This window comes from Bos taurus, chromosome 17 (assembly GCF_002263795.3).
Source record: "Bos taurus isolate L1 Dominette 01449 registration number 42190680 breed Hereford chromosome 17, ARS-UCD2.0, whole genome shotgun sequence".
NCBI classification, from domain to species: Eukaryota; Metazoa; Chordata; class Mammalia; order Artiodactyla; family Bovidae; genus Bos; species Bos taurus.
In genome coordinates, this window is record NC_037344.1 from 72,942,092 (window position 1) to 72,948,946 (window position 6,855).

Below are 6,855 nucleotides of genomic sequence, written 5' to 3' on the forward strand. Positions count from 1 at the left end.
GGCAGGCAGCGAGCCTCCCAGGCCCAGACCAAGGACCTTGCAGCTGCCTGTCTCAGCCAGGGTGCTGGGGATGCCTCCCCTCCCTGTGTCCAGGCCTGGGGATGCCTCCCCTCTCTCTGCTTGCAGCCAGGCCTGGCGATACTGCTGAAAAATGAAAAACAGGGTGGTGTGACGGGCGGCAGGCCCCTCCGGGGATCACAGTGACGGGAGCTCCCCCCCGGCTCCGCAGTGTCACCCAAGTGGTCTCAAGCCTCCATCCAACCTTTCCTTGCGGACATGGCTCATTCAGGGGCCTGAGGTGCGGCCTTCTGGCTCCTGGCAGCCCCTTCAACAAGGGGAAGGGCGTCCAGTTGGGGCAGGATTGTGACAGGAGAGCAGGAGGCCAGGGCCAGAGGCAAGAAAGAAGGCGGGGGGCGGGGGGGAGGGCCCAAGCCAGGCGTGTGCGTGCACGTGTGTACATGTGTGTGCGTGAGTGCCTGGGAGGGAGGCATGGTTGGGAGTCTGCCCGCTCGTGGCAGGACCTGCGGCCCCCACCGAGGTCAGGAATCAGCGTTTGCTCCGAATGTGATATGTCTGGGGCGCATCTGCTTCTGGCTTAAGCGTTGACAAAGACCTCGTCCCACGAGAACAACGTGCCTTTATTATCAGTCCTGATAACCACCCAACCACGGGAAGAACAGGGCTCCCACCTCGGGGGCTCCAGTGGGCCAAGAAGCCACCAAAGCAGAGGCAACCCGGGGTCCAGGCTGGTGGAGGGGTGGGGGGCATCTTCAGGGCGAGAAGGACTGAGAACCGGGAGGGTCTGGATGGTGCGTGGTGGGTGTGGACCTGGGCGGGGTCTGCGTGCCCAGGGCACCTCACCTCGGCAGCACTGTACCCTAGGGTGCTGGGGGCAGAGCCTCTTAAGAGCCCTGGGGCTGTGGATGGACAGACAGACGGGCAGGCCTGAGACGTGAAGGCAGCAGCAGCAGCGGGGCTTGTGCTGCGAGGCTGAGGGTGCCTGTCGCAGGGAGCCCTCCTCAGCAACCCTCAGAGCTGGTCAGCGGGCTTGGGGGTCCCTGCCGGACAAGGACCCTGCACCAATAGCCCGGGGTCCGAGAGGGCTGCTCCTGCCCCGGAAAGGCCTGTGGTGCCCCTGGCTGGGCAGGAACCCCCTGCAGAGGCCGGCCAAGAGCCAGGATAGCAAGCACAGACCAGAGACACCTGGCAGTGTGAGGGAGCCCCCACGGCACAGTCCCAGTCTGGAGGGGTGTAGGGCCCGGGCTGGGGCCAGGGATGGGGGGTGGACGGATGGGGCCCAGGCTGGGGGGATGGGGCCCAGGTTGGGTGCTGGGGGGGATGGGGGGATGGGGGATGGGGCTTGGGCTGGGGGGGATGGGCCAGCAGCTCTGGGCCATGAAGGGTGGCGAGGAGCCCAAGCTTGCCCTGTCTGGAATCCTGCTCCACCATGGAAATCCTGGCCAGCCCCTGCTGGCCACTGGTCACTCTGTGCATCTTGAAAGGACCCCCTTTGGCTGTGCCCTCTATGCCGCCCAGGACACTGAGGCAGAGAGGCACGGCCTGGTGTTGAGTGGCTGGCACTGAGGCCTGGCCTGGACCCAGGGGCCGTGCATGACAGGATGGCCACTGGGAGCCCGGCCCCAGCCTGCTCCCCCTGCTGTGTCCAGTACCCAGGGGCCTTGCCCTCTCCAGCTTCCCACTCTGGGCAGGGGACCCGGACAGAGCAAAGCTCCAGTGAGTGCTTCTGGGCGCCTGGGGAAGAGGTCCTCCCCCCCCCACTCCCCCCACCCTCGCACTGGGGGGCTGGGTGGAGCTGCTCTTGCTGGCTGTGGCGGCCCCGGGCGCCCTCTGGTGGCCGCACTCAGCTTGTGCCTGCTCTGCTGGAGGGCGCCGGTGCTCAGGGTGCGCCAGGGCCTCGGAGAGGGCTGTGCCTCACACCCACCGCCTCCCACCACCCGGGGCGGGGGGGCCCCGCGAGTGATGAGGATGCCCCCCAGCTCCGGGCAGGTCGGCTGTGCAGCCCTCCCGGGAGAAGCCCCAGGAAGGGGCTCCTGACCCTGACTCCCCCTGCTTATTCTTGGACCCCGAGTCCCGCTGGTTACTCTCTGACCCTGAGTTGCCTCAGTTCCTCTCTGACCCTGAGTCCCCCCAGTAACTCTCCGACCCCTAGTTCCCACTTACGCTCTGACTCTGGGGTTCCTGCGGAGTGGCTGACACCTCATTTGAGTTTTGATGGATGAGGCAGCAAAGGAGCAGGTACCCAACTGAGCCTCTGCTGGGGAAAGCCCCGGGAACCCTGGCCACCTCCCTGGCACCCCAGAGCACTTACCCCCAGGACCCCCGCCCCGGCTGTCCCCTCCCTCCCTCCCGCTGGTTCAGGTGGGCTGGTGTCTCCATTCGCCCCTTGGCTCCTCTTGGAGGTGGAGGATCTCACTGGTGGCCCAGGGGTGGAGGAGAGGGAACCCGCCTGAATCCTGGGCAGCACGGATGGGGCTGGTGGTGCAGCCCCCAGGGAAACTGGGAGATGCAGAGGGACCCCTGGGTCTGAGAAGCGACCTGAGGGGCCACCCTGGGGGGAGGCATGTGGCCCAGGCTGGGTGGGGGGGGTGCAGCTCTAGCCTGGCAGGACTGAGGGCGGGCCCCGCTCCCCCAGGAGGCATGTGGTTAGCAGGCATCATGCCCATGTGGAGAGCGGGGTAGGGGCTAGCCGGGCTGTGCTTGTGGGACCTCCTCCCCAGGCCAGGGCCAGACCAGAGTCCTGAGTGCAGTGCGTGCTCTATGCCCGGCCCTGGGCTGGGTGCCGGTGGACCTCAGACTTGGGGGTGTGGGCGATGGGGGAGAGACAGGGCGCTGTGGAAGGGACGGGCGAGGCTGCGGGAAAACACAAGTGCCAGATTCACGGCTCCACACGCTGTGGCCGAACCCCAGACCCAGACCACCTGCTCGGGAACTGCTGCGCGTCCAGATACACTGAGACAGGGCAGGTGGGACCTGCTTGGGCCAGGAGGACCTGCGGGAGCCTGGACCCCAAGGCTCCCAGTGTGGGGCTGGGCATGCCCTCATCGGAAGGACGCCCCTGGGCTCACAGACCCTCACCTGGCGCATGCCCTGCATGGCGACTCGGGTGACCTGTGAAAGGGGTGCGGGGGAGAGGGGGTTACACACGGAATGAGACCCTCGGAGCAGCTTTTCTCCTTGTTCCTAAAACCTTTGGGTTAAAGGGAAAGGGGCACGGGAGTCTCCAACTCCTGTTTTCACTGTGACACGTTATGCAGAGGTTAGAAATGGTGACATGTTGTAATAACCCAATATTTAATTATTTAAGATCAAAAGAGGCAGGCTGGGGATCTCCGGCTGCGTGCTCAGGATAACAGCCAATCTGGTCCGAGTCCCATTCCGGGTCGGGGGGAACGCGCCTCACACCAGCGGTTGGGGACCCACCAGCGGGGCGCAGGGGAGGCGAGGATGGGGAGCCAGGTTGGGGCTCCGGGCAGGGACCCCGGGCAGCGTTCCCTCCCTTGTCCTCTGGGCGGCGGGCGCGGCGCCGGCGCCCGGGCATTCCCCGTCCCCGCCGTGCGGGTGCTTCCCTGCAGCTAGCAGCCCCGGGAAAGTTCCCCAGCCCCTGATCGGTTCGGCCGATGGAAAGTTTCCGTGGCTGCGTGGCGCCGGCCCAAGGCGCCCGGTCGAGTAGGGGGGACACGGCTCAGGCTGCACCGCGACCGGAGGGGTGCGCGGAGCGAGGCGCACGGCCGGCCGGGCAGGACCCCAGGCCGCGCACAAAGGGACCCGCCCCCGCCGGTCCGGGATCTCGCGCACCGCCGCGCGGTGCGGGTGGAGCGGGGCTGGCCTGGACTCCCGGCACTGACCCCTGCCCAGACCTCGATTCCAGCCCTTGCCCGGCCCGCAGCCCGGATGCCGGCCCCGACCCCGACCCGGGTTCCCGGCCGGAGCCTACCTGGAGCGCGGTTGTGGGCGGTGCCGCAGCACGGCCCCAGCCCCAGACGGGCGTCCGCCGGTCCCTCGGCGCGCGGCGTCCCCGGGAGGGCGCGGATGACCGTCCGGGGGCCTCCGATCGCGCCGGTGCGGGGCGCACCCTCAGCGCCCAGCGCAACCCTGGCCAGCCCTCCGCCCCTTGCGCTGCCCGTGCGCAAAGCCGGCCTGCCGGCGCCGAGACCCTCGCCCCTCCCCGCCGCCGCCACTGTTCTCATTGGTCGGGAGGCCCGGCAACCGGCGCCGATTGGACGAGCGCGAAGGGACGCCGGCTTGCCATTGGGCGCTGGGGGTGTCCGTCTCTGCCGATCACGGCCCCTCGTGGAGCGGCGGAGGCCGGGGCACCTGCCGGGACCTATGCGGCTGTGGCCCGGGCTGCTGGCCGTCCTCTCCCGGCCGCCTTCGAGGACGTGCCCAGGCCATGCGGCCCGCGTGGGGAGCCGGGCAGGCCTGGCGCCCCATCCCAGGACTTGGGCCGGTCGGCTCTATCATCACCCCCAGTTCCTGGGTATCCTCCTCCAGCGCCTGCTGTTGGCTGCACGCCGTGCCCGCCCATCGGCACCAGTTGTGTTCCCCACAGTTCGCGAGGGAGCGTTCTGCTGCTCTCCCGTTTTACAGACGGGAAGCCCACCGAGGCCCGAGGCGTAGAGAGGTTCTCGCCAGCTGTAGGTCACTGGGAGGAGGCGGTGGGGCCCCAACCCAGTCCATCTGGGCGGTCTCCCACCCTCATCGCTCCACCGTTCCCACTGTGGAGATCCGAATGGGTGGGACCCCTCGGGGAACGGTGGCTTTTCTCCTCCTTCAGGGGTGAATTTACAACACCGTGGGCTCCGCCCACCCAGCAGGGCCCGCGGGACTGGCTTCCTTCCCTGACCCAGGCTGCAGATGGGGGCTGGAAGGAGTCAGAGTTCAGGGAAGGGGGCCTCCGCCCCTGGCCCATCACCACAGGGCCCAGGAGCCCCGTCTCCCCCTCTCACCCACCCTCTACCTGGCTTCTGGCCAGTTTTGTAGGGCCATCCCTCGGGCATGTGTGAAATGCTGCAGGGAGGGCCAGGTTTCAGCTGGATGTTAGAGGTTCCCACCAGCTGCAGATGCTTGAAGTCAAAAGGGTGACCACACGAGGTCATGATCTCCCATCTAAGGATGTATGTGTTCAGAGGTAGGGTGACAGGGAACCCGTGGTGGCCCTGAGACCCCCACTCTGACCCATCTCATTGGCTGACAGCGGAGTGGGATTTCCACCTCCCCAACCCAAGCATGGCTGCATCCCCTTTGCAGATAATGGGAAGGTGCTGGTCAGGAGGGCTTGGCCACTAGGGGTCCCGCACCTCTGGGCCCAGTGGTTTGGGGCAGATCACTCTGCGGCTGCTGCCTGTTGTCCTCCTGGGCATTGCCACTCACCTCCAAACCCCAGATTCTGCTTATCCAACACTACCACCTCTCAGCTGGACTGCAGAATCCAGCTGCCTGGAGGGGAATCACTGGCACCACCCAGCTTGACTCTCTTGCCAGGTGGTGGGAGGAGGACTGAATGTCTCTCGCTGGGTCTGCCACCTGCTGGTCAGGAGTCCTCGGACAACGGGGAGCCCAAGGACAGGGGGAGCCTTGAGACATGGGGAGCCCTGGGACAGGAGGAGACCTTGGACACGGGAGCTCTGGGACACGGGGAGCCCAAGGTCAGGCAGAGCCCTGGACACGGGGGGCCTGGGGAGTCCCGGGACAGGAAGAGCCCTTGGACCCGGGGAACCCCGGAACAGGGAGAGCCCCGGGACACAGGGAGTCGTTGCTTTCCTTGCCTGCAAAGAGTTTCTGTGGACTTCCAGGAGTAGCACAGATGAGGCAGCACAACAGTGGAGTGGAATGGGCTTTTAGGGGTGTCATGCAGGTTTGAGTTGGACTCTTGCCTGGGGTTAATACCAGTCAGGCCCTTGCCCTCTCTGAGTCCCAGTTTTCACAGGGCTTCAGCTCTCCAAGAAAGGATCAGGCATCTACATCCTCACTGCAGGGTTGTGGAATTAATCCAGCCACTGCCACTGGCCACTTAATTCTGACTTCAAGCAAGTGACACATAATTGCTCTAAGCCTCAATGTTTGCATCTGTAAAATGGAAAAATGAGAGCTGGGTCCTGGAATGCTGGGTTAGAGCATTTAGCACACTGAAGTGAAGAGCCAACTCATTGGAAAAGACCCTGATGCTGGGAGAGATTGAGGGCAGGAAGAGAAGGGGGCAACAGAGGATGAGATGGTTGGATGGCATCACCAACTCAAAGGACATGAATTTGAGCAAACTCTGGAAGATAGTGAGGGACAGGGAAGCCTGGTGTGCTGCAGTCCATGGGGTCTCAGAGTCGGACACAACTTAATCACTGAGCAACAAGGCACGTTGTTGTGTGTGTGTGTGCTCAGTCCTATCTGACTCTTTCTGACCCCAAGGACTATATAGAGCCTGCCAGGCTCCTCTGTTCATGGGATTTCCCAGGCCAGAATACAGGAGCAGAGTGAGTTGTCATTTCCTCCTCCAAGGGATCTTCCGGATTCGGGGACTGAACCAGCATCTCTTGCATCTCCTGCATTGGCAGGCGGATTCTTTACCACTATGCCACCTGGGAAGCACCATTATTAGCAACCTTGATACAATTGTCATCCTCGTCATAGTTTGCTGAGGGCCCATTTGGAGCAAGCCCTGGGCCTCTGAATCTCCACTCAGACCCCAGACACAGCCCAGAGGCCACTGTGGGCAGGGAGCCGCAGCGAACGCCTCTGTCCTCCGGTAAGGGACCTAGTCAGTGACTTTTGCTCTGTTGCGGATGGTGCGGAGATCAGGCAGGCAGCTCTGCATCCTGGGGTCGGCCCTGCCGAACAGCT

The 6,855-nt window shown here is 64.8% G+C and overlaps 1 protein-coding gene across 8 annotated transcripts in view; it reads right to left on the reverse strand.

Moving 5' to 3' along the window:
* Window positions 1-4,137, reverse strand: part of ARVCF (ARVCF delta catenin family member) — a 30,576-nt gene extending 26,439 nt beyond the window's left edge. For 2 of the 8 annotated variants that reach the window (XM_024977235.2, XM_024977230.2), the window contains exon 1: window positions 3,956-4,132. The gene's annotated coding sequence lies outside the window, so the exon portion shown is untranslated. Of the gene's footprint in view, window positions 1-3,955 lie in introns of all 8 variants that reach the window. The other 6 variants (XM_024977237.2, XM_024977232.2, XM_024977236.2 and 3 more) reach the window with 4 other exon arrangements.
* Window positions 4,138-6,855: the final 2,718 nt, after the last annotated feature.